Source organism: Idiotropiscis lumnitzeri, chromosome 19, assembly GCF_059441095.1.
Source record: "Idiotropiscis lumnitzeri isolate Australia: NSW breed Sydney's pygmy pipehorse chromosome 19, RoL_Ilum_1.0, whole genome shotgun sequence".
Lineage (NCBI taxonomy): Eukaryota > Metazoa > Chordata > Actinopteri > Syngnathiformes > Syngnathidae > Idiotropiscis > Idiotropiscis lumnitzeri.
The window spans coordinates 2,319,423-2,347,361 of NC_142409.1; the positions used below are offsets into that span (position 1 = coordinate 2,319,423).

The 27,939-nt window shown below is 41.5% G+C and overlaps 7 non-coding genes across 7 annotated transcripts; all 7 read right to left on the reverse strand.

Annotated features, from left to right (window-relative positions):
• Positions 1-2,780: 2,780 nt before the first annotated feature.
• On the reverse strand, positions 2,781-2,862 carry trnas-uga (transfer RNA serine (anticodon UGA)). The gene has a single exon. It is a non-coding gene; the product is annotated as a tRNA-Ser (tRNA).
• A 13,087-nt stretch (positions 2,863-15,949) lies between these two features.
• Positions 15,950-16,031, reverse strand: trnas-uga (transfer RNA serine (anticodon UGA)). The gene has a single exon. It is a non-coding gene; the product is annotated as a tRNA-Ser (tRNA).
• Positions 16,032-17,623: 1,592 nt separating this feature from the next.
• Positions 17,624-17,705, reverse strand: trnas-uga (transfer RNA serine (anticodon UGA)). The gene has a single exon. It is a non-coding gene; the product is annotated as a tRNA-Ser (tRNA).
• A 1,216-nt stretch (positions 17,706-18,921) lies between these two features.
• Positions 18,922-19,003, reverse strand: trnas-aga (transfer RNA serine (anticodon AGA)). The gene has a single exon. It is a non-coding gene; the product is annotated as a tRNA-Ser (tRNA).
• A 1,590-nt stretch (positions 19,004-20,593) lies between these two features.
• trnas-uga (transfer RNA serine (anticodon UGA)) lies at positions 20,594-20,675 on the reverse strand. The gene has a single exon. It is a non-coding gene; the product is annotated as a tRNA-Ser (tRNA).
• A 5,920-nt stretch (positions 20,676-26,595) lies between these two features.
• Positions 26,596-26,677, reverse strand: trnas-aga (transfer RNA serine (anticodon AGA)). Its single transcript has one exon. It is a non-coding gene; the product is annotated as a tRNA-Ser (tRNA).
• Positions 26,678-27,846: 1,169 nt separating this feature from the next.
• On the reverse strand, positions 27,847-27,928 carry trnas-uga (transfer RNA serine (anticodon UGA)). The gene has a single exon. It is a non-coding gene; the product is annotated as a tRNA-Ser (tRNA).
• Between the last annotated feature and the right edge of the window lie 11 nt (positions 27,929-27,939).

A 27,939-nucleotide genomic window follows, 5' to 3' on the forward strand; every position in this document is an offset into this window, starting at 1 on the left:
GATGCCTGTTTTTCCTCTTGTGTCTGAAATGTTTACATGTTCCTGCTGGTGCTTCCCCCCCCCGGGGCCAGCACGGGCGTCTCCACACTCCCCTGCTGTTCTCCTTGCACCCTCTCTCTCATTATTCACAGCCTGTTCGATCAATTGTATGGTCGCTGGTGTCATCTGTGAATCGTTATCTTTTGCATCTCAAACCATTCTGCTCCCCCCCCATTAATGGCGCCGTCGGATCGGGCGGCGGCTCAAACACATACTGTTGCGAGTCTGGCAACTGTGGATAAATGCCTCTCAGACATTCCGTCTTTTCTTCCACTTTTTCAATCACTTCATCCTCCTTCTCTGACTTCCTCCCCCTACTTTGGAACGGGCATCTAACTTCAAAGAGCTGTTAACTCTTTGTTAGAGCACACTCATGATTTTACGATTACACCTATACTCATTGCCTTCTTTAAAATCTTTCTCACTCTTATTTTTTTCCTTTAATTTTCCAAATTCACTGTAGCCTTACCAAAGCCACTCAACCAATCAAGGTATCAAATCACAAACTACAAAGACAGGAACCACCTATGCTCTTGCAAAGGTTTCGCATGCTCTCAAAAGCTTCATTCAATTATGATTTCATAACACCAATCTTTTTCTTTGTGTCATTTCCATCTGTGCATTTCATTCCAGTTACTAATTACAGTTACCTTAATAGAAAGACCATCAACTAAAGTATGAAACATAAAATATTTATTTCTTCAATTCCTCCTTACAGCAGACCCTAATTCTTATCCTTTTCATTTGTTCAAGTCACACCTTCTTCAATACTGCCTGTTTCATTATCCTCCTTTCCATGGAACATTAATTGTTCCTTTCTCTTTTCTACACATTCTGCATCTTTTTCACATTCCTTTTCTTTTCTTATTGAACTTCCAATCGCTACACTGACACAATTTCTTCTCTTTTCTCTAGCTTTCTTTCTTTCTCTTTTCTTATTTCATCCCTACTTCATGTTTTTCTTCTCTTTTTTATGTTTCATTTTTATGAATTTATCCTTAATCTCCTTGCCACACCCAGGACCCGAGACCACTATAACACTTCCTCTCCTTCAACATCCTGAAATCCACTCGTGTGTGTCCCAACCACTTCTTACGCAGAACAATTTTAGCCTTCACATTCACACAGCTTCCACACAGACACGTAAATCCCAGATTTTAAACCGTGTCCCGATACGTAAATCCCAGATTTTATACCGTATCTTAACCACGAATAGTTCCAAACTATTCTAGTAGGTAAATCCCAGATTTTACACTACTATCGTCCACACTTTTACACTTATTTATTTATACATTTTAACGCCGTTCCACTCCGCCTTCCTCTTATAATTTAGCGTTGCCAATATGCAGAATTTGAAATGGATCTGCTTACCTTATGTCACTGTGGGCCCAAGAGGAAGGACGGTCAGAAGTGTGGCTCCTTTATCCTTTAATCTTTATCAGGTCGTCACCTGGTGTGGACGTGGGCCCCAGGCCCGAGTCTCAGACTCTTGTGGTTTTTCCTGAAGCCCCAGGCTTCCTTTGAGCCCCAGGCTCTTGAAGCCCCAGGCTTCTTTCCTTTTCTTAGAGCCCCAGACTCTCTTTGAAGTCCCAGACTTCTATTACCTCTCATGCATCACGTCGGGGTCACCATAAATTGTTGGAATTTATCTTTATATCAATGTTAGAATTTAACTTTAACCCAATGTAAACTCAAATAAGTAATCTGACTCCAATTTGCGACCTTACCCAACTCTCACACATCCAACAATATGCGCGCTCGTTCTGCAATAGAAAGGTATCAGGAAGCCGGCATTTTCACACACGAGTGGATTTATTCCTAACACACAAATCTACAACTTGAGTTTGGGTCCCTCTCAATACAGCTCTACACCTCTCATACCACCAGCGAATGTGTTCTACCCCCGAGTTGCCCAGTCCTGATTCATACTATACAACATGCAAAATGGCACAGACAAAGGCATCCTGGCATGATTCTATTGGCTATGTGTATTGCAGTTAACTTTAGCTCGCTCTCATTGGTCTTTCTCCTCCCGCCGAATCCCGTGGCTCCTCCTGCGTGCGATTCCCCCGATGGCCGCTCCTTCCCGGAGTCATCTCGTCTCGCTCAGCACCTTCGGTTTCTAAAACATTCCATTCTTGCACAACCCCCGCAACCAGTTTCTCGCCCCCAGTCACACTCTCAGCATTTTACAATATCACATTTTCATACATTGGATGCACCAACATCTAATGAACTATGTTAAGCTCAAACTCTTATATTCCTTTAATAGTCAAAAGTATGAAATCCTTTAAGTGTAACTGAAGTTTAGACCATGCTAATGACCAGACATTCAGGAGAGGAATGCAGGAAGATTAGATCACAGCTGCACCACAGGAGGTGTGAACGAGACCCCTCTGAAACAATGGACTTCCATGCCAGGATCACAAAAGTGGCTCCGAGCCGTCTAACCTTTGTTCAGTTTTAAATTGACTGCCATTTACATTATCCTTTAGGCTTAACCACTCAGTCATCACAGTATGCCTGTTGTAGGTGAGATTTTCCAAGTACAATACAGATTTTGCCAAATTGCCAAAGATCCATAGTCCAAACACTGTATTCGTCCAACAAAACACAGTTTACCCTAATACAACCATTCTTGTAGAATAATGTGGATTTTACATTTTGCATGATGCGATTTGTTCAACTGTTGAAAAGTCTTATCAGATGAGAGAACACCCGGTTCTCCTCTAAAAAGCCCACGTTGGCAGCAGGATTTGAACCTACGAGGGGAGACCCCAATGGATTTCAAGTCCATCGCCTTAACCACTCAGCCACACCAACAAAGTGTCCCCGTTGCAGGTTACATTTTCCAAGTACAATACAAATATTGCTACACTGCAGAAACCCATCAGCCACATGCACTCACTCCTCCCATTGAAGCAGATGAGGTTGCTGACTGTTGAAGGATCTAGAATACTCATCCTTGTTGTTCGACATTGGTGAGTATGAATTCCATCTTTCTCGTGTCTTGGGAATTCCGATGCTTTTGTTCCGAGAGGGAATGTGTTCTACCTTGTCCCTCTGGATCTGTGGAGGTTTCTCCGAAATTACACGTGGCATTCAGAAATTTGAATCAGTTTTTTAATTGCAAAAGAAATGAAGTCTAAAAACAGTCTTGTTCGAGCAAAACTGAGTTTGTAATGTCCTTCAAGGAGATGTGCTAGGGGGCAGAAATCCATCAGCCCCAAGTTTGCAATGTCCTTCAAGATGTGGACGCTTATCTGATAATATAAGCACTCTTTTTGATCCCAGATGAGGTTGCCGACTAATGAAGGAGATAGAATACTCATCTTGTTGTGATATGCCTTAACGTGTCCGTTGCTACATAGTTGCTATGGTCCTTTTATGTTCTGGTCTTTTATGATGTCATATAGGCTTGATTCCTTGAGTATTTAAGAGCAAGTTATTCAGAGACACATCGTCAGTACGTTAAGCTTTCTTCATGTGAGGATGTCAGCCATTTTCCATGTGTTCTTAATCCAGGCCTGCTTGTTATTACTTGGAATTTTGTATATAAAGACTTTTACGTCGCCACCTCCGTCTCCTGTCTGCTTTTGGGTCCAAACCCCTCTCCTCACGTGACAGCACGTACTGACCATCATGGACCCAGCAGACCCAGAGGACCCAATCCACCGCGCCATGAGGGCACAAGGGGCACTGCTCGGCCAGCACGACCAAATCCTGAGGGAGGTTATGGAGTCTATTCAGAACCTCTCCAACACCGTCAACTCATTGACTATCCAGATGACGTCCAGCGCTCCACCACAATCGTCATCACCGACTCCGGCCCACACGTCCAATCAAGGAGTGACCGACTCACCCGCTACTGCTGTGCCTTTTCACCGTGAACCCAACATTCCGCCACCTGAACATTATTCTGGGGAGTTAGGAGCCTGTGTCCAATTCCTAGTAAACTGTTCCTTGGTTTTTGAGCAACAACCGTGCGCTTTTTTGGATGATCGCGCCAAGCTGGCCTATGTCATTAACTTGCTTCGGGGAAAAGCAGGGAAGTGGGCCAATTCCTTGTGGGAGTCAAAGTCAGAAACATTGAGATCATTTCTGCTTTTTCTGAGGAGATGCGCAGAGTCTTTGATCAGCCCTTCCGTACCGAGTCTTCAGGCAAACGACTATGGGCATTACGTCAGGGCTCACAGTCAGCTGCAGAATATGCCATAGAGTTCAGGATTTTAGCCTCTGAAACAGGATGGAATGAGGCAGGACAGAGAACAGCCTTCGTTTGCGGACTGTCCGAAGAGCTTCAAGACGAACTGTCTACACGGGACGAGCCTGAGTCCCTCGAGCAATTAATCTCCTTAGTGATTCGGATTGACAACCGCATCAGAGAACGCCGTCGCAGTGCCAGACCTGCCCACCCTAACTCCCCTCACACGGCCATTCCGCGACGGATCGCCCAGCCTTTTACAAGCACCTTGATGCCTGCTTCTGCCGGGGAAGAACCCATGCAACTTAGCAGAACTCGCCTCTCCCAGGAGGAACGCGCCCGGCGGGTTGCGCAGGGTCTTTGTCTCTACTGTGGAAAGCCTGGGCACTTTATCAATCAGTGCTCACTCGTACCCAGGGGTCCTCTTGATACCACAGAACGCCGCCTTAGGGTGAGCGACACTAGAACCTCGACTGAACCTCCTCGTCGCATTAACTTGCATGCCACTGTCTCCTCCCTCATGCATGATCAACCTTCAGAGAGGCAGGATCCGGAGACCATCATCCCCTCTTCATGTTTCATCAGGGCGGCTGTGTGGGACATTGAGCAAGCCGTCTTGCAGGCCCAACAACAGCAACCAGATCCTGGCTCGGGCCCTCCGGATCGACTCTTTGTCCCAGATTCTGTCCGCTCTCAAGTCCTGCAATTGGGACATTCTTCCAAGTTGGCTTGTCATCATTGAATTGAACCCTCCAATTCCTGCGGCAACGCTTCTGGTGGCCCCGAATGGCTCAAGATGTGAGGGAGTTCGTCGCTGCTTGCCACACCTGCTCTCGGGGGAAGCCTTCTCACCATCGCCCAATGGGTCTTCTGCAACCCCTGCCCATCCCCAGCCGCCCCTGGTCCCACCAGTCGGTCGATTTCGTCTCTGGCCTGCTGCCCTCCGAGGGAAACACGGTCATACTGACTGTAGTTGACCGTTTCTCCAAGATGGTTCACTTCATTCCATTACCCAAACTTCCTTCCGCATTTGAGACGGCAAACATCCTAGTGAACCACGTCTTCAAGCTTCATGGCATCCCCATTGACATTGTTTCTGACCGGGGTCCCCAGTTCACATCCCAGGTATGGCAAGCTTTCTGTAAAGCTCTGGGAGTGTCCTCTAGCCTGTCTTCAGGTTATCATCCCCAGACCAATGAACATCAGAGAGAGTCAATCAGGATCTGGAGTCATCCCTCAGGTGTGTTTTGGCCCGCCGTCCTGCTTCCTGGAGCCTACACCTACCATGGATCGAGTATTCCCACAATTCCCTCACCTCCTCATCCATGGGCATGTCTCTGTTCATGGTCGCATATGGATATCAACCTCCACTATTCCCTTCCCCGGAACAAGCGGTCGCCGTTCCCTCTGTCCGCGCTCATCTGCGGCGTTGCCATGCCGTATGGAGACATGCCAGAGCCGTCCTGTCCCGCACAGCCCAGCGCAACCAACAACTGGCCGATAGACATCGATCTCCGGCCCCTGACTATCGCCCAGGGCAAATGGTTTGGCTATCCTCCCGTGACCTTCCCCTCCAGACTGATTCCCGCAAACTAGCCCCCAGATTCATTGGACCGTTTGAGAATGAGAAGGTCATTAAGATAAGATAAGATAAGATAAGATGTCCTTTATTAGTCCCACAATGGGGATATTTGAGGTGTTACAGCAGCAAAGATATAGATCACACAGAGTCGGCGGCGTAATGTAGCCGTTAATGTATAACATTAGCAGCAGACATTCATAACAATGCATGCAAATATACACAGTATAAACGTATCTAGTTTAAGGAAACACTCCTAATGTATGTCCATTATACAGAGGGGGAAACACTGTAATGATAAAAACTACTAAATGATTGAAAATACTGCAATGATAAAAATATTGCAATGATAAAAGTACTGTGATAGTAAAAGTACCGCAATGATACGAATACTGCAATTATAAAAGTACTGCAAGGATAAAAGTACTGTAATAGTGAACGTCCTGCAATGGTAGAAATACTGCAGAGATAGAAGTACAGTAATAAGAATACGGTAATGTAAACAAAATACATCATTGGTCAATATTTAAGTACACCCTTGGCTGAAAGTGCAGTAGCGGTTTATATTGCATCCTAGGACTGCACAATTGCACTAATGCCCGCCCCTTTTTTCCTCTTTCTTTCCCCCGCGAGACAGTCCATTATGCCCCATCCTAGGACTCGGTTAGGAAGTGTTAGTAAGTGTTAGGATCTGTTAGGACTTTGTTAGGAAAGTTTTGCAGTCCCACCGCTGCACCAACACAATGAGGATGGGGCATAATGGACTGTCTCGCGGGGGAAAGAAAGAGGAAAAAAGGGGGGAGAAGGGAGGGGGAAGGAGGAGGAAGAGGGGAGAGGACGAGGAAACTGAGGCGGTTCGAATCTCGGCGCGGGCTTGGTGGGAAACATTAACGGTATATATAAACTTGTATAGAGAAAGCAAAAACTTACAAAATATAAACAATTATAAAATAAGTAAATACATAATAAAACAGGGAAACGTTAACAGTATATATAAAGTTGTATAGAGAAAGCAAAAACTTACAAAATATAAACTATTATAAAATAAATAAATAATAAAAAAGGGAAACATTAACAGTATGTATAAACTTATATAGAGAAAGCAAAAACTTACAAAATATAAACAATTATAAACTAATTAAATAAATAAATAATAAAAAAGGGAAATATTAACAGTATTACAAACTTGTATGGATAAGAAAGTAAAAATTAAAAAAGTGAAAGAATTATAAAATAAATGATAAAAGAGGTAATTATTAACAGTAAATTCAAACTTGTATAGCGAAAGCAAAAATTACAAAATATAAACAATTATAAAGTCTAATACATTGTATCAAAATCTAATACGTTTAATTCATTGTTTCTCCGAATAGAAATACGGTTTAATTGAAGTATTGGTTTAACCAACAAGTTCCACACTCTTGCCAGGATTTGCACCTAGAAACTCCGACCCCAAAGGATGAATGAGCGTGTTTCTGTTACACCACAACCACAACAGTTGTGTTCTTGTTGTGTTTTGTTTAATAAAGGGAAATATGAACAGTAAATACAAACTTGTATAGAGAAAACAAATATTACAAAATATAAACAATTATAAAATAAATCATTGTTTTTATCATTGCAGTACTTTTACCATTACAGTACTTTTATCACCCCTCTGTACCCTGGATTTGTATATAGACGTATATACTGTGTATATTTGCATGCTTTTTATGAATGTCTGCTGCTAATGTTATACATTAACGGCTACATTACGCCGCCACCTCTGCGTGATCTATATCTTTGCTGCTGTAACACTGCAAATTTACCCATTGTGGGACTATTAAATGACATCTTTATCTTTATTAACAGTATATACAAACTTGTATAGATAAGAGAGCAAAAATTAAAAAATATAAACAATTATAAAATAAATAAATAAATGATAAAAAAGGGAAACATTAACAGTATATATAAAGTTGTATAGAGAGAGAGCAAAAACTTACAAAATATAAACAATTATAAAATAAATAATAAAAAAGGAAAACATTAACAGTATATATAAACTTATATAAAGAAAGCAAAAACTTACAAAATATAAACAATTATAAAATAAGTAAATCATTGTTTTTATCATTGCAGTATTTTCTGTCATTGCAGCATTTGTTTATCATTGCAGTACTTTTACCATTACAGTAATTTTATCACTCCTCTGTACCATGGGCAGACATTAGGAATGTTTCCTTACAATTGGATATGTTGTATGCTTCTTATGTGACTCGCCTCTTCTCCCTCTTGGTCTTCGAGGGTCGCTCTCCGCAGCCTCGATTCACGAAAGCGATCCGGAGCCTCCATTCACGGAAGCGATTGTGGATAGCGCGATGAGACGAGCCGTCATTGGTTCATCCACCCCGCCCCCCCAAGTTAAACAAAGGGCCATGATTGGTTCATTTGCCTCGCCCCCAAGTTAAACAAAGGGCCATGATTGGTCCATTTGCTCCGCCCCCCAAGTCAGGAAGTCGAAAGATGATTGGCTCTTTTACCCCTCTGTTAGGAAATCCTCCGTGTTAGGAACTCGCGTTAGGAAAGTGTTAGGAAAGTGTTAGGACTTGGTTAGGAAGTGTTAGGACTCGGTTAGGAAGTGTTAGTAAGTGTTAGGATCTGTTAGGACTTTGTTAGGAAAGTTTTGCAGTCCCACCGCTGCACCAACACAATGAGGATGGGGCATAATGGACTGTCTCGCGGGGGAAAGAAAGAGGAAAAAAGGGGGGAGAAGGGAGGGGGAAGGAGGAGGAAGAGGGGAGAGGACGAGGAAACTGAGGCGGTTCGAATCTCGGCGCGGGCTTGGTGGGAAACATTAACGGTATATATAAACTTGTATAGAGAAAGCAAAAACTTACAAAATATAAACAATTATAAAATAAGTAAATACATAATAAAACAGGGAAACGTTAACAGTATATATAAAGTTGTATAGAGAAAGCAAAAACTTACAAAATATAAACTATTATAAAATAAATAAATAATAAAAAAGGGAAACATTAACAGTATGTATAAACTTATATAGAGAAAGCAAAAACTTACAAAATATAAACAATTATAAACTAATTAAATAAATAAATAATAAAAAAGGGAAATATTAACAGTATTACAAACTTGTATGGATAAGAAAGTAAAAATTAAAAAAGTGAAAGAATTATAAAATAAATGATAAAAGAGGTAATTATTAACAGTAAATTCAAACTTGTATAGCGAAAGCAAAAATTACAAAATATAAACAATTATAAAGTCTAATACATTGTATCAAAATCTAATACGTTTAATTCATTGTTTCTCCGAATAGAAATACGGTTTAATTGAAGTATTGGTTTAACCAACAAGTTCCACACTCTTGCCAGGATTTGCACCTAGAAACTCCGACCCCAAAGGATGAATGAGCGTGTTTCTGTTACACCACAACCACAACAGTTGTGTTCTTGTTGTGTTTTGTTTAATAAAGGGAAATATGAACAGTAAATACAAACTTGTATAGAGAAAACAAATATTACAAAATATAAACAATTATAAAATAAATCATTGTTTTTATCATTGCAGTACTTTTACCATTACAGTACTTTTATCACCCCTCTGTACCCTGGATTTGTATATAGACGTATATACTGTGTATATTTGCATGCTTTTTATGAATGTCTGCTGCTAATGTTATACATTAACGGCTACATTACGCCGCCACCTCTGCGTGATCTATATCTTTGCTGCTGTAACACTGCAAATTTACCCATTGTGGGACTATTAAATGACATCTTTATCTTTATTAACAGTATATACAAACTTGTATAGATAAGAGAGCAAAAATTAAAAAATATAAACAATTATAAAATAAATAAATAAATGATAAAAAAGGGAAACATTAACAGTATATATAAAGTTGTATAGAGAGAGAGCAAAAACTTACAAAATATAAACAATTATAAAATAAATAATAAAAAAGGAAAACATTAACAGTATATATAAACTTATATAAAGAAAGCAAAAACTTACAAAATATAAACAATTATAAAATAAGTAAATCATTGTTTTTATCATTGCAGTATTTTCTGTCATTGCAGCATTTGTTTATCATTGCAGTACTTTTACCATTACAGTAATTTTATCACTCCTCTGTACCATGGGCAGACATTAGGAATGTTTCCTTACAATTGGATATGTTGTATGCTTCTTATGTGACTCGCCTCTTCTCCCTCTTGGTCTTCGAGGGTCGCTCTCCGCAGCCTCGATTCACGAAAGCGATCCGGAGCCTCCATTCACGGAAGCGATTGTGGATAGCGCGATGAGACGAGCCGTCATTGGTTCATCCACCCCGCCCCCCCAAGTTAAACAAAGGGCCATGATTGGTTCATTTGCCTCGCCCCCAAGTTAAACAAAGGGCCATGATTGGTCCATTTGCTCCGCCCCCCAAGTCAGGAAGTCGAAAGATGATTGGCTCTTTTACCCCTCTGTTAGGAAATCCTCCGTGTTAGGAACTCGCGTTAGGAAAGTGTTAGGAAAGTGTTAGGACTTGGTTAGGAAGTGTTAGGACTCGGTTAGGAAGTGTTAGTAAGTGTTAGGATCTGTTAGGACTTTGTTAGGAAAGTTTTGCAGTCCCACCGCTGCACCAACACAATGAGGATGGGGCATAATGGACTGTCTCGCGGGGGAAAGAAAGAGGAAAAAAGGGGGGAGAAGGGAGGGGGAAGGAGGAGGAAGAGGGGAGAGGACGAGGAAACTGAGGCGGTTCGAATCTCGGCGCGGGCTTGGTGGGAAACATTAACGGTATATATAAACTTGTATAGAGAAAGCAAAAACTTACAAAATATAAACAATTATAAAATAAGTAAATACATAATAAAACAGGGAAACGTTAACAGTATATATAAAGTTGTATAGAGAAAGCAAAAACTTACAAAATATAAACTATTATAAAATAAATAAATAATAAAAAAGGGAAACATTAACAGTATGTATAAACTTATATAGAGAAAGCAAAAACTTACAAAATATAAACAATTATAAACTAATTAAATAAATAAATAATAAAAAAGGGAAATATTAACAGTATTACAAACTTGTATGGATAAGAAAGTAAAAATTAAAAAAGTGAAAGAATTATAAAATAAATGATAAAAGAGGTAATTATTAACAGTAAATTCAAACTTGTATAGCGAAAGCAAAAATTACAAAATATAAACAATTATAAAGTCTAATACATTGTATCAAAATCTAATACGTTTAATTCATTGTTTCTCCGAATAGAAATACGGTTTAATTGAAGTATTGGTTTAACCAACAAGTTCCACACTCTTGCCAGGATTTGCACCTAGAAACTCCGACCCCAAAGGATGAATGAGCGTGTTTCTGTTACACCACAACCACAACAGTTGTGTTCTTGTTGTGTTTTGTTTAATAAAGGGAAATATGAACAGTAAATACAAACTTGTATAGAGAAAACAAATATTACAAAATATAAACAATTATAAAATAAATCATTGTTTTTATCATTGCAGTACTTTTACCATTACAGTACTTTTATCACCCCTCTGTACCCTGGATTTGTATATAGACGTATATACTGTGTATATTTGCATGCTTTTTATGAATGTCTGCTGCTAATGTTATACATTAACGGCTACATTACGCCGCCACCTCTGCGTGATCTATATCTTTGCTGCTGTAACACTGCAAATTTACCCATTGTGGGACTATTAAATGACATCTTTATCTTTATTAACAGTATATACAAACTTGTATAGATAAGAGAGCAAAAATTAAAAAATATAAACAATTATAAAATAAATAAATAAATGATAAAAAAGGGAAACATTAACAGTATATATAAAGTTGTATAGAGAGAGAGCAAAAACTTACAAAATATAAACAATTATAAAATAAATAATAAAAAAGGAAAACATTAACAGTATATATAAACTTATATAAAGAAAGCAAAAACTTACAAAATATAAACAATTATAAAATAAGTAAATCATTGTTTTTATCATTGCAGTATTTTCTGTCATTGCAGCATTTGTTTATCATTGCAGTACTTTTACCATTACAGTAATTTTATCACTCCTCTGTACCATGGGCAGACATTAGGAATGTTTCCTTACAATTGGATATGTTGTATGCTTCTTATGTGACTCGCCTCTTCTCCCTCTTGGTCTTCGAGGGTCGCTCTCCGCAGCCTCGATTCACGAAAGCGATCCGGAGCCTCCATTCACGGAAGCGATTGTGGATAGCGCGATGAGACGAGCCGTCATTGGTTCATCCACCCCGCCCCCCCAAGTTAAACAAAGGGCCATGATTGGTTCATTTGCCTCGCCCCCAAGTTAAACAAAGGGCCATGATTGGTCCATTTGCTCCGCCCCCCAAGTCAGGAAGTCGAAAGATGATTGGCTCTTTTACCCCTCTGTTAGGAAATCCTCCGTGTTAGGAACTCGCGTTAGGAAAGTGTTAGGAAAGTGTTAGGACTTGGTTAGGAAGTGTTAGGACTCGGTTAGGAAGTGTTAGTAAGTGTTAGGATCTGTTAGGACTTTGTTAGGAAAGTTTTGCAGTCCCACCGCTGCACCAACACAATGAGGATGGGGCATAATGGACTGTCTCGCGGGGGAAAGAAAGAGGAAAAAAGGGGGGAGAAGGGAGGGGGAAGGAGGAGGAAGAGGGGAGAGGACGAGGAAACTGAGGCGGTTCGAATCTCGGCGCGGGCTTGGTGGGAAACATTAACGGTATATATAAACTTGTATAGAGAAAGCAAAAACTTACAAAATATAAACAATTATAAAATAAGTAAATACATAATAAAACAGGGAAACGTTAACAGTATATATAAAGTTGTATAGAGAAAGCAAAAACTTACAAAATATAAACTATTATAAAATAAATAAATAATAAAAAAGGGAAACATTAACAGTATGTATAAACTTATATAGAGAAAGCAAAAACTTACAAAATATAAACAATTATAAACTAATTAAATAAATAAATAATAAAAAAGGGAAATATTAACAGTATTACAAACTTGTATGGATAAGAAAGTAAAAATTAAAAAAGTGAAAGAATTATAAAATAAATGATAAAAGAGGTAATTATTAACAGTAAATTCAAACTTGTATAGCGAAAGCAAAAATTACAAAATATAAACAATTATAAAGTCTAATACATTGTATCAAAATCTAATACGTTTAATTCATTGTTTCTCCGAATAGAAATACGGTTTAATTGAAGTATTGGTTTAACCAACAAGTTCCACACTCTTGCCAGGATTTGCACCTAGAAACTCCGACCCCAAAGGATGAATGAGCGTGTTTCTGTTACACCACAACCACAACAGTTGTGTTCTTGTTGTGTTTTGTTTAATAAAGGGAAATATGAACAGTAAATACAAACTTGTATAGAGAAAACAAATATTACAAAATATAAACAATTATAAAATAAATCATTGTTTTTATCATTGCAGTACTTTTACCATTACAGTACTTTTATCACCCCTCTGTACCCTGGATTTGTATATAGACGTATATACTGTGTATATTTGCATGCTTTTTATGAATGTCTGCTGCTAATGTTATACATTAACGGCTACATTACGCCGCCACCTCTGCGTGATCTATATCTTTGCTGCTGTAACACTGCAAATTTACCCATTGTGGGACTATTAAATGACATCTTTATCTTTATTAACAGTATATACAAACTTGTATAGATAAGAGAGCAAAAATTAAAAAATATAAACAATTATAAAATAAATAAATAAATGATAAAAAAGGGAAACATTAACAGTATATATAAAGTTGTATAGAGAGAGAGCAAAAACTTACAAAATATAAACAATTATAAAATAAATAATAAAAAAGGAAAACATTAACAGTATATATAAACTTATATAAAGAAAGCAAAAACTTACAAAATATAAACAATTATAAAATAAGTAAATCATTGTTTTTATCATTGCAGTATTTTCTGTCATTGCAGCATTTGTTTATCATTGCAGTACTTTTACCATTACAGTAATTTTATCACTCCTCTGTACCATGGGCAGACATTAGGAATGTTTCCTTACAATTGGATATGTTGTATGCTTCTTATGTGACTCGCCTCTTCTCCCTCTTGGTCTTCGAGGGTCGCTCTCCGCAGCCTCGATTCACGAAAGCGATCCGGAGCCTCCATTCACGGAAGCGATTGTGGATAGCGCGATGAGACGAGCCGTCATTGGTTCATCCACCCCGCCCCCCCAAGTTAAACAAAGGGCCATGATTGGTTCATTTGCCTCGCCCCCAAGTTAAACAAAGGGCCATGATTGGTCCATTTGCTCCGCCCCCCAAGTCAGGAAGTCGAAAGATGATTGGCTCTTTTACCCCTCTGTTAGGAAATCCTCCGTGTTAGGAACTCGCGTTAGGAAAGTGTTAGGAAAGTGTTAGGACTTGGTTAGGAAGTGTTAGGACTCGGTTAGGAAGTGTTAGTAAGTGTTAGGATCTGTTAGGACTTTGTTAGGAAAGTTTTGCAGTCCCACCGCTGCACCAACACAATGTCCCATGCACAGGTGCCATTTTCCAAGTACAATACAGATATTGCTACACTGCAGAAAACCATAAGCCACATGCACTCACACTTCCCATAGAAGCAGATGAGGTAGCCGACTGTTGAAGGAGATAGGATACTCATCCTTGTTGTTCTACATTGGTGAGTATGAATTCCATCTTTCTCGTGTCTTGGGAATTCCGATGCTTTTGTTCTGAGAGGGAATGTGTTCTACCTTGTCCCTCTGGATCTGTGGAGGTTTCTCCGAAATTACACGTGGCATTCAGAAATTTGAATCAGTCTTGAAATTGCAAAAGATCCTTAGATTCTCCTCTGAAAAGCTCACTTTGGCAGCAGGATAAGAACCTACGAGGGGACACCCCAGTGAATTTTTAGTCCATCACCCTGACCACTCGGCCACACCAACACAGTTGCCCTCCAGAGGTGACATTTTCTGACGACAATACATATTTTGCTAGGGGGCAAAATTCCATCAGCCCCAAGCACTCACTTTGATTCCATTGAAGCAGATGACGTTGCCGACTAATGGAGGAGAGAGAATACTCATCCTTTGTTTTCTGCATTTGTGAGTATGAATTCGATCTTCCTCGTGTCTTTGAAATTCCGATGCTTTTGTTCCGTGAAGCAATGTGTTCTACATTGTCCCTCTGGAGCTGAGGAGGTTTCTCCAAAAACAGGCACGGTTTTCAGAAGTTTGAATCAGTCTTTCATATCCAAAAGAACCACGTTTTAAATCCAGTCCTGCTACAATTGAAGGTAGTTTACACTAATACAATGTTTCTTGACCGACAAAAGGTTCCAACTTGAGATGAGGTGGCTGAGTGGTTAAGGCAATGCATTGCTAATACATTGTGTTCTGCACACTCGCCGATACTTGACATTTGAAATGGGACTCATATAATGGGAAATATGTCTTACCGTGTTAATCGGAATAGGAGGTGGGTCTATGGAAATAAGAACATTGTGTTCTACACAAGTGGGTATAAATTCCACCCTCGCTGGACCTTAACATATCAAATTATGATGATAATATTGGAAAGGTGTTTGACCTCTTTAGATATGGGAATAGTACTTTGGTAATAAAAGCAGTTTTGAGAAATTTATGTCGTTAAATTGCCAAAAAGAAACACAGTCCTTGTCCGACAAAGGGCATTTGCAGAACTACGACCCTTCCATAGGGATAAATGGGGATTTTACATGATATGTTTTGTTAAATTGTTGAAGACCCTAATCTGATATTAGAAGATAAAGTTACCTGCGGAAAGATACACTTTGGTGGCAGTATTCGAACATGCAAGGGGCGACCACAATGGATTTCTAGTCCATCGTCTTAACCACTCAGTCATCACAGTGTGCAAGTTGTAGGTGAGATTTTCCAAGTACAATACAGATTTTGCCAAATTGCCAAAGATCCATGGTCCAAACACTGTATTCGTCCAACAAAACACAGTTTACCCTAATACAACCATTCTTGTAGAATAATGTGGATTTTACATTTTGCATGATGCGATTTGTTCAACTGTTGAAAAGTCTTATCAGATGAGAGAACACCCAGTTCTCCTCTAAAAAGCCCACGTTGGCAGCAGGATTTGAACCTACGATGGGAGACCCCAATGGATTTCAAGTGCATCGCCTTAACCACTCGGCCACACCAACAAAGTGTCCCAGTTGCAGGTTACATTTTCCAAGTCTAATACAAATATTGCTACACTGCAGAAACCCATCAGCCACATGCACTCACTCCTCCCATTGAAGCAAATGAGGTTGCCGACTGTTGAAGGATCTAGAATACTCATCCTTGTTGTTCGACATTGGTGAGTATGAATTCCATCTTTCTCGTGTCTTGGGAATTCCGATGCTTTTGTTCTGAGAGGGAATGTGTTCTACCTTGTCCCTCTGGATCTGTGGAGGTTTCTCCGAAATTACACGTGGCATTCAGAAATTTGAATCAGTCTTGAAATTGCAAAAGATCCTTAGATTCTCCTCTGAAAAGCTCACTTTGGCAGCAGGATAAGAACCTACGAGGGGACACCCAAGTGAATTTTTAGTCCATCACCCTGACCACTCGGCCACACCAACACAGTTGCCCTCCAGAGGTGACATTTTCTGACGACAATACATATTTTGCTAGGGGGCAAAATTCCATCAGCCCCAAGCACTCACTTTGATTCCATTGAAGCAGATGACGTTGCCGACTAATGGAGGAGAGAGAATACTCATCCTTTGTTTTCTGCATTTGTGAGTATGAATTCGATCTTCCTCGTGTCTTTGAAATTCCGATGCTTTTGTTCCGTGAAGCAATGTGTTCTACATTGTCCCTCTGGAGCTGAGGAGGTTTCTCCAAAAACAGGCACGGTTTTAAGAAGTTTGAATCAGTCTTTCATATACAAAAGAACCACGTTTTAAATCCAGTCCTGCTACAATTGAAGGTAGTTTACACTAATACAATGTTTCTTGACCGACAAAAGGTTCCAACTTGGGATGAGGTGGCTGAGTGGTTAAGGCAATGCATTGCTAATACATTGTGTTCTGCACACTCGCCGATACTTGACATTTAAAATGGGACTCATATAATGGGAAATGTGTCTTACCGTGTTAATCGGAATAGGAGGTGGGTCTATGGAAATAAGAACATTGTGTTCTACACAAGTGGGTATAAATTCCACCCTCGCTGGACCTTAACATATCAAATTATGATGATAATATTGGAAAGGTGTTTGACCTCTTTAGATATGGGAATAGTACTTTGGTAATATAAGCAGTTTTGAGAAATTTATGTCGTTAAATTGCCAAAAAGAAACACAGTCCTTGTCCGACAAAAGGGCATTTGCAGAACTACGACCCTTCCATATGGATAAATGGGGATTTTACATGATATGTTTTGATAAATTGTTGAAGACCCTAATCTGATATTAGAAGATAAAGTTACCTGCGGAAAGATACACTTTGGTGGCAGTATTCGAACATGCAAGGGGCGACCACAATGGATTTCTAGTCCATCGTCTTAACCACTCAGTCATCACAGTATGCCAGTTTTAGGTGAGATTTTCCAAGTACAATACAGATTTTGCCAAATTGCCAAAGATCCATAGTCCAAACACTGTATTCGTCCAACAAAACACAGTTTACCCTAATGCAACCATTCTTGTAGAATAATGTGGATTTTATATTTTGCATGATGCGATTTGTTCAACTGTTGAAAAGTCTTATCAGATGAGAGAACACCCGGTTCTCCTCTAAAAAGCCCACGTTGGCAGCAGGATTTGAACCTACGAGGGGAGACCCCAATGGATTTCAAGTCCATCGCCTTAACCACTCGGCCACACCAACAAAGTGTCCCCCTTGCAGGTTACATTTTCCAAGTCTAATACAAATATTGCTACACTGCAGAAACCCATCAGCCACATGCACTCACTCCTCCCATTGAAGCAGATGAGGTTGCCGACTGTTGAAGGATCTAGAATACTCATCCTTGTTGTTCGACATTGGTGAGTATGAATTCCATCTTTCTCGTGTCTTGGGAATTCCGATGCTTTTGTTCCGTGAGGCGATGTGTTCTACCTTGTCCCTCTAGATCTGTGGAGGTTTCTCCCAAATTACACGTGGCATTCAGAAAATTGAATCAGTTTTTTAATTGCAAAAGAAATTAAGTCTAAAAACAGTCTTGTTCGAGCAAAACTGGGTTTGTAATGTCCTTCAAGGAGATGTGCTATGGGGCAGAAATCCATCAGCCCCAAGTTTGTAATGTCCTTCAAGATGTGGACGCTTATCTGATAATATAAGCACTCTTTTTGATCCCAGATGAGGTTGCCGACTAATGAAGGAGATAGAATACTCATCTTTTGTTTTCTACATTTGTGAGTATGAATTCCATCTTCCTCGTGTCTTTGAAATTCCGATGCTTTTGTTCCGTAAAGCAAGGTGTTCTAGGTTGTCCCTCTGGAGTTGTGGCGGTTTCTCCAAAAACAGGCACGGTTTTCAGAAGTTTCAATCAGTCTTTCATATAAAAAAAAAAACAAGGTTTAAATCCCGTCCTGCTGCAATTGAAGGTAGTTTACACTAATACGTTTCTTGACCGAAAAGAATTTCGAACTTGAGATAAGTTGGCTGAGTGGTTAAGACAATGGATTATTAATACATTGTGTTCTGCACACTTGTCGATACTTGACATTTAAAATGGGACTGATACAATGGGAAAAGTGTCCTACCGTGCTAATCGGAATAGGTGGTGGGTTTATGGAAATAAGAACATTGTGTACTACACACGTGGGGATAAATTCCACCCTTGTTGGACCTTAACATATCAAATTAAGATGATGCTATTGGAAAGGTGTTTGACCTCTTTGGATATGGGAATGGTACTTTGGTAATATAAGCAGTTTTCGGAAATTTGTATGTCGTTAAATTGTGAAAGAAACACGGTCCTTGTCCGACAAAACGGGGTTTGCAGAAATGCAACCGATCCATGTATATAAATGGGAATGTTACGTGATATGTTTTATTAAATTCTGATATTAGAACATCAAGTTCCCTTCTAAAACGTACACGTTGGTGGCAGGATTTGAGCCTGCGAGGGGAGACCCCAATGGATTTCTAGTCCATCGCCTTAACCACTCGGCCACACCAACACAATGTCCATGCACAGGTGCCATTTTCCAAGTACAATACAGATATTGCTACACTGCAGAAAACCATAAGCCACATGCACTCACACTTCCCATAGAAGCAGATGAGGTAGCCGACTGTTGAAGGAGATAGGATACTCATCCTTGTTGTTCTACATTGGTGAGTATGAATTCCATCTTTCTCGTGTCTTGGGAATTCCGATGCTTTTGTTCTGAGAGGGAATGTGTTCTACCTTGTCCCTCTGGATCTGTGGAGGTTTCTCCGAAATTACACGTGGCATTCAGAAATTTGAATCAGTCTTGAAATTGCCAAAGATCCTTAGATTCTCCTCTGAAAAGCTCACTTTGGCAGCAGGATAAGAACCTACGAGGGGACACCCCAGTGAATTTTTAGTCCATCACCCTGACCACTCGGCCACACCAACACAGTTGTCCTCCAGAGGTGACATTTTCTGATGACAATACATATTTTGCTAGGGGGCAAAATTCCATCAGCCCCAAGCACTCACTTTGATTCCATTGAAGCAGATGACGTTGCCGACTAATGGAGGAGAGAGAATACTCATCCTTTGTTTTCTGCATTTGTGAGTATGAATTCGATCTTCCTCGTGTCTTTGAAATTCCGATGGTTTTGTTCCGTGAAGCAATGTGTTCTACATTGTCCCTCTGGAGCTGAGGAGGTTTCTCCAAAAACAGGCACGGTTTTAAGAAGTTTGAATCAGTCTTTCATATACAAAAGAACCACGTTTTAAATCCAGTCCTGCTACAATTGAAGGTAGTTTACACTAATACAATGTTTCTTGACCGACAAAAGGTTCCAACTTGAGATGAGGTGGCTGAGTGGTTAAGGCAATGCATTGCTAATACATTGTGTTCTGCACACTCGCCGATACTTGACATTTAAAATGGGACTCATATAATGGGAAATGTGTCTTACCGTGTTAATCGGAATAGGAGGTGGGTCTATGGAAATAAGAACATTGTGTTCTACACAAGTGGGTATAAATTCCACCCTCGATGGACCTTAACATATCAAATTATGATGATAATATTGGAAAGGTGTTTGACCTCTTTAGATATGGGAATAGTACTTTGGTAATATAAGCAGTTTTGAGAAATTTATGTCGTTAAATTGCCAAAAAGAAACACAGTCCTTGTCCGACAAAGGGCATTTGCAGAACTACGACCCTTCCATATGGATAAATGGGGATTTTACATGATATGTTTTGTTAAATTGTTGAAGACCCTAATCTGATATTAGAAGATAAAGTTACCTGCGGAAAGATACACTTTGGTGGCAGTATTCGAACATGCAAGGGGCGACCACAATGGATTTCTAGTCCATCGTCTTAACCACTCAGTCATCACAGTATGCCTGTTGTAGGTGAGATTTTCCAAGTACAATACAGATTTTGCCAAATTGCCAAAGATCCATAGTCCAAACACTGTATTCGTCCAACAAAACACAGTTTACCCTAATACAACCATTCTTGTAGAATAATGTGGATTTTACATTTTGCATGATGCGATTTGTTCAACTGTTGAAAAGTCTTATCAGATGAGAGAACACCCGGTTCTCCTCTAAAAAGCCCACGTTGGCAGCAGGATTTGAACCTACGAGGGGAGACCCCAATGGATTTCAAGTCCATCGCCTTAACCACTCAGCCACACCAACAAAGTGTCCCCGTTGCAGGTTACATTTTCCAAGTACAATACAAATATTGCTACACTGCAGAAACCCATCAGCCACATGCACTCACTCCTCCCATTGAAGCAGATGAGGTTGCCGACTGTTGAAGGATCTAGAATACTCATCCTTGTTGTTCGACATTGGTGAGTATGAATTCCATCTTTCTCGTGTCTTGGGAATTCCGATGCTTTTGTTCTGAGAGGGAATGTGTTCTACCTTGTCCCGCTGGATCTGTGGAGGTTTCTCCGAAATTACACGTGGCATTCAGAAATTTGAATCAGTCTTGAAATTGCAAAAGATCCTTAGATTCTCCTCTGAAAAGCTCACTTTGGCAGCAGGATAAGAACCTACGAGGGGACACCCAAGTGAATTTTTAGTCCATCACCCTGACCACTCGGCCACACCAACACAGTTGCCCTCCAGAGGTGACATTTTCTGACGACAATACATATTTTACTAGGGGGCAAAATTCCATCAGCCCCAAGCACTCACTTTGATTCCATTGAAGCAGATGACGTTGCCGACTAATGGAGGAGAGAGAATACTCATCCTTTGTTTTCTGCATTTGTGAGTATGAATTCGATCTTCCTCGTGTCTTTGAAATTCCGATGCTTTTGTTCCGTGAAGCGATGTGTTCTACCTTGTCCCTCTAGATCTGTGGAGGTTTCTCCCAAATTACACGTGGCATTCAGAAAATTGAATCAGTTTTTTAATTGCAAAAGAAATGAAGTCTAAAAACAGTCTTGTTCGAGCAAAACTGAGTTTGTAATGTCCTTCAAGGAGATGTGCTAGGGGGCAGAAATCCATCAGCCCCAAGTTTGCAATGTCCTTCAAGATGTGGACGCTTATCTGATAATATAAGCACTCTTTTTGATCCCAGATGAGGTTGCCGACTAATGAAGGAGATAGAATACTCATCTTGTTGTGATATGCCTTAACGTGTCCGTTGCTACATAGTTGCTATGGTCCTTTTATGTTCTGGTCTTTTATGATGTCATATAGGCTTGATTCCTTGAGTATTTAAGAGCAAGTTATTCAGAGACACATCATCAGTACGTTAAGCTTTCTTCATGTGAGGATGTCAGCCATTTTCCATGTGTTCTTAATCCAGGCCTGCTTGTTATTACTTGGAATTTTGTATATAAAGACTTTTACGTCGCCACCTCCGTCTCCTGTCTGCTTTTGGGTCCAAACCCCTCTCCTCACGTGACAGCACGTACTGACCATCATGGACTCAGCAGACCCAGAGGACCCAATCCACCGCGCCATGAGGGCACAAGGGGCACTGCTCGGCCAGCACGACCAAATCCTGAGGGAGGTTATGGAGTCTATTCAGAACCTCTCCAACACCGTCAACTCATTGACTATCCAGATGACGTCCAGCGCTCCACCACAATCGTCATCACCCACTACGGCCCACACGTCCAATCAAGGAGTGACCGACTCACCCGCCACTGCTGTGCCTTTTCACCGTGAACCCAACATTCCGCCACCTGAACATTATTCTGGGGAGGTAGGAGCCTGTGTCCAATTCCTAGTAAACTGTTCCTTGGTTTTTGAGCAACAACCTTGCGCTTTTTTGGATGATCGCGCCAAGCTGGCCTCTGTCATTAACTTGCTTCGGGGAAAAGCAGGGAAGTGGGCCAATTCCTTGTGGGAGTCAAAGTCAGAAACATTGAGATCATTTTCTGCTTTTTCCGAGGAGATTCGCAGAGTCTTTGATCAGCCCTTCCGTACCGAGTCTTCAGGCAAACGACTATGGGCATTACGTCAGGGCTCACAGTCAGCTGCAGAATATGCCATAGAGTTCAGGATTTTAGCCTCTGAAACAGGATGGAATGAGGCAGGACAGAGAACAGCCTTCGTTTGCGGACTGTCCGAAGAGCTTCAAGACGAACTGTCTACACGGGATGAGCCTGAGTCCCTCGAGCAATTAATCTCCTTAGTGATTCGGATTGACAACCGCATCAGAGAACGCCGTCGCAGTGCCAGACCTGCCCACCCTAACTCCCCTCACACGGCCATTCCGCGACGGATCGCCCAGCCTTTTACAAGCACCTTGATGCCTGCTTCTGCCGGGGAAGAACCCATGCAACTTAGCAGAACTCGCCTCTCCCAGGAGGAACGCGCCCGGCGGGTTGCGCAGGGTCTTTGTCTCTACTGTGGAAAGCCTGGGCACTTTATCAATCAGTGCTCACTCGTACCCAGGGGTCCTCTTGATACCACAGAACGCCGCCTTAGGGTGAGCGACACTAGAACCTCGACTGAACCTCCTCGTCGCATTAACTTGCATGCCACTGTCTCCTCCCTCATGCATGATCAACCTTCAGAGAGGCAGGATCCGGAGACCATCATCCCCTCTTCATGTTTCATCAGGGCGGCTGTGTGGGACATTGAGCAAGCCGTCTTGCAGGCCCAACAACAGCAACCAGATCCTGGCTCGGGCCCTCCGGATCGACTCTTTGTCCCAGATTCTGTCCGCTCTCATGTCCTGCAATTGGGACATTCTTCCAAGTTGGCTTGTCATCATTGACTTGAACCCTCCAATTCCTGCGGCAACCCTTCTGGTGGCCCCGAATGGCTCAAGATGTGAGGGAGTTCGTCGCTGCTTGCCACATCTGCTCTCGGGGGAAGCCTTCTCACCATCGCCCAATGGGTCTTCTGCAACCCCTGCCCATCCCCAGCCGCCCCTGGTCCCACCAGTCGGTCGATTTCGTCTCTGGCCTGCCGCCCTCCGAGGGAAACACGGTCATACTGACTGTAGTTGACCGTTTCTCCAAGATGGTTCACTTCATTCCATTACCCAAACTTCCTTCCGCATTTGAGACGGCAAACATCCTAGTGAACCACGTCTTCAAGCTTCATGGCATCCCCATTGACATTGTTTCTGACCGGGGTCCCCAGTTCACATCCCAGGTATGGCAAGCTTTCTGTAAAGCTCTGGGAGCGTCCTCTAGCCTGTCTTCAGGTTATCATCCCCAGACCAATGAACATCAGAGAGAGTCAATCAGGATCTGGAGTCATCCCTCAGGTGTGTTTCGGCCCGCCATCCTGCTTCCTGGAGCCTACACCTACCATGGATCGAGTATTCCCACAATTCCCTCACCTCCTCATCCATGGGCATGTCTCTGTTCATGGTCGCATATGGATATCAACCTCCACTATTCCCTTCCCAGGAACAAGCGGTCGCCGTTCCCTCTGTCCGCACTCATCTGCGGCGTTGCCATGCCGTATGGAGACATGCCAGAGCCGTCCTGTCCCGCACAGCCCAGCGCAACCAACAACTGGCCGATAGACATCGATCTCCGGCCCCTGACTATCGCCCAGGGCAAATGGTTTGGCTATCCTCCCGTGACCTTCCCCTCCAGACTGATTCCCGCAAACTAGCCCCCAGATTCATTGGACCGTTTGAGAATGAGAAGATCATTAAGATAAGATAAGATAAGATAAGATAAGATGTCCTTTATTAGTCCCACAATGGGGAAATTTGAGGTGTTACAGCAGCAAAGATATAGATCACACAGAGTCGGCGGCGTAATGTAGCCGTTAATGTATAACATTAGCAGCAGACATTCATAACAATGCATGCAAATATACACAGTATAAACGTATCTAGTTTAAGGAAACACTCCTAATGTATGTCCATTATACAGAGGGGGAAACACTGTAATGATAAAAACTACTAAATGATTGAAAATACTGCAATGATAGAAAAATACTGCAATGATAAAAGTACTGTGATAGTAAAAGTACCGCAATGATAGGAATACTGCAATTATAAAAGTACTGCAATGATAAAAGTACTGTAATAGTGAACGTCCTGCAATGGTAGAAATACTGCAGAGATAGAAGTACAGTAATAAGAATACGGTAATGTAAACAAAATACATCATTGGTCAATATTTAAGTACACCCTTGGCTGAAAGTGCAGTAGCGGTTTATATTGCATCCTAGGACTGCACAATTGCACTAATGCCCGCCCGTTTGTAGGCCTGACCCAATGTTCTTGTTAAAAAGTCTGACAGCAGTAGGCAGGAAGGAGCGCCGAAATCTCTCTTTGGTACAGCGAGGGTGTAAAAGTCTATTACTGAAGGAGCTGTGAAGTGTTCTAAGAGTGTCATAGAGTGGGTGGGCTGGGTTGTCCAGCATTGATGACAGTTTTGCCGTCATCCTCCTGCCCCCCACTGAGTCCACAGAGTCCAGGGAGCAGCCCAGGACAGAGCTGGCCCTCCTCACTAGTTTGTCCAGTCTCTTTTTGTCCCGGCCCGAGATGCCTCCTGCCCAGGAGACCACTCCATAGAAAATGACCGGTGAAACCACCGAGTCATAGAAGTTCCTGAGGAGTGTTCCCCGAACGCCAAAGGACCTCAGCCTCCTGAGTAGGAAGAGTCTGCTCTGACCCTTCCTATAGAGAGCATCTGTGTTGTCGCTCCAGTCCAGTTTATTGTTCAGATGAACACCCAGGTACTTGTAAGTTGAGACCCTCTCAACGTCTGTTCCCTGGATATTCCCTGGATATTCACTGGTGCAGGTGGAGAGTGCTGACGCATTAACCCTTCTGCTGTCCGTTTGAATCTCCCGGCCTCCCTCCAGGTCCACCCAACTTTTCATGTCTCCCTCCTGAAGCCAGTCTCCTCCAGCCCCCTCAGTCCGCCTCCCGAGCTCCCCCCTCCGCCACTGGACGTTGATGGTCACCCCGCTTACATTGGGAAGAAAATTTTGGATGTACGTCGGCGTGGTCGGGGTTTTCAATATTTAGTTGACTGGGAGGGTTACGGCCCTGAGGAGCGTTCCTGGATTTCGAGATCCCTCATCCTGACACCCTCTCTGCTACGGGACTTCTACCGTGAGTTCCCTCACAAGCCAGGAAAGGCACCAGGTGGTGTCCATTGAGGGGGGGTACTGTTGTGATATGCCTTAATGTGTCTGTTGCTACACAGTTGCTATGGTCCTTTTATGCTCTGGTCTTTTATGATGTCATATAGGCTTGATTCCTTGAGTATTTAAGAGCAAGTTATTCAGAGACACATCGTCAGTACGTTCAGCTTTCTTCATGTGAGGATGTCAGCCATTTTCCATGTGTTCTGAATCCAGGCCTGCTTGTTATTACTTGGAATTTTGTATATAAATACTTTTACGTCGCCACCTCCGTCTCCTGTCCGCTTTTGGGTCCAAGCCCCTCTCCTCACGTGACACATCTTTTGTTTTCTACATTTGCGAGTATGAATTCCATCTTCCTCGTGTCTTTGAAATTCCGATGCTTTTGTTCCGTAAAGCAACGTGTTCTAGGTTGTCCCTCTGAAGTTGTGGCGGTTTCTCCAAAAACAGGCACGGTTTTCAGGAGTTTGAATCAGTCTTTCATATACAAAAAAAACCAAGGTTTAAATCCCGTCCTGCTGCAATTGAAGGTAGTTTACACTAATACGTTTCTTGACCGAAAAGAATTTCGAACTTGAGATAAGTTGGCTGAGTGGTTAAGACAATGGATTATTAATACATTGTGTTCTGCACACTTGTCGATACTTGACATTTAAAATGGGACTGATACAATGGGAAAAGTGTCCTACCGTGCTAATCGGAATAGGTGGTGGGTTTATGGAAATAAGAACATTGTGTACTACACACGTGGGGATAAATTCCACCCTTGTTGGACCTTAACATATCAAATTAAGATGATGCTATTGGAAAGGTGTTTGACCTCTTTGGATATGGGAATGGTACTTTGGTAATATAAGCAGTTTTCGGAAATTTGTATGTCGTTAAATTGTGAAAGAAACACGGTCCTTGTCCGACAAAACGGGGTTTGCAGAAATGCAACCCATCCATGTATATAAATGGGAATGTTACGTGATATGTTTTATTAAATTCTGATATTAGAACATCAAGTTCCCTTCTAAAACGTACACGTTGGTGGCCGGATTTGAACCTGCGAGGGGAGACCCCAATGGATTTCTAGTCCATCGCCTTAACCACTCGGCCACACCAACACAATATCCCATGCACAGGTGCCATTTTCCAAGTACAATACAGATATTGCTACACTGCAGAAAACCATAAGCCCCAAGCACTCACTTTGATTCCATTGAAGCAGATGACGTTGCCGACTAATGGAGGAGAGAGAATACTCATCCTTTGTTTTCTGCATTTGTGAGTATGAATTCGATCTTCCTCGTGTCTTTGAAATTCCGATGCTTTTGTTCCGTGAAGCAATGTGTTCTACATTGTCCCTCTGGAGCTGAGGAGGTTTCTCCAAAAACAGGCACGGTTTTAAGAAGTTTGAATCAGTCTTTCATATACAAATGAACCACGTTTTAAATCCAGTCCTGCTACAATTGAAGGTAGTTTACACTAATACAATGTTTCTTGACCGACAAAAGGTTCCAACTTGAGATGAGGTGGCTGAGTGGTTAAGGCAATGCATTGCTAATACATTGTGTTCTGCACACTCACCGATACTTGACATTTAAAATGGGACTCATATAATGGGAAATGTGTCTTACCGTGTTAATCGGAATAGGAGGTGGGTCTATGGAAATAAGAACATTGTGTTCTACACAAGTGGGTATAAATTCCACCCTCGCTGGACCTTAACATATCAAATTATGATGATAATATTGGAAAGGTGTTTGACCTCTTTAGATATGGGAATAGTACTTTGGTAATATAAGCAGTTTTGAGAAATTTATGTCGTTAAATTGCCAAAAAGAAACACAGTCCTTGTCCGACAAAGGGCATTTGCAGAACTACGACCCTTCCATATGGATAAATGGGGATTTTACATGATATGTTTTGATAAATTGTTGAAGACCCTAATCTGATATTAGAAGATAAAGTTACCTGCGGAAAGATACACTTTGGTGGCAGTATTCGAACATGCAAGGGGCGACCACAATGGATTTCTAGTCCATCGTCTGAACCACTCAGTCATCACAGTATGCCAGTTTTAGGTGAGATTTTCCAAGTACAATACAAATTTTGCCAAATTGCCAAAGATCCATAGTCCAAACACTGTATTCGTCCAACAAAACACAGTTTACCCTAATACAACCATTCTTGTAGAATAATGTGGATTTTATATTTTGCATGATGCGATTTGTTCAACTGTTGAAAAGTCTTATCAGATAAGAGAACACCCCGTTCTCCTCTAAAAAGCCCACGTTGGCAGCAGGATTTTAACCTATGAGGGGAGACCCCAATGGATTTCAAGTCCATCGCCTTAACCACTCAGCCACACCAACAAAGTGTCCCC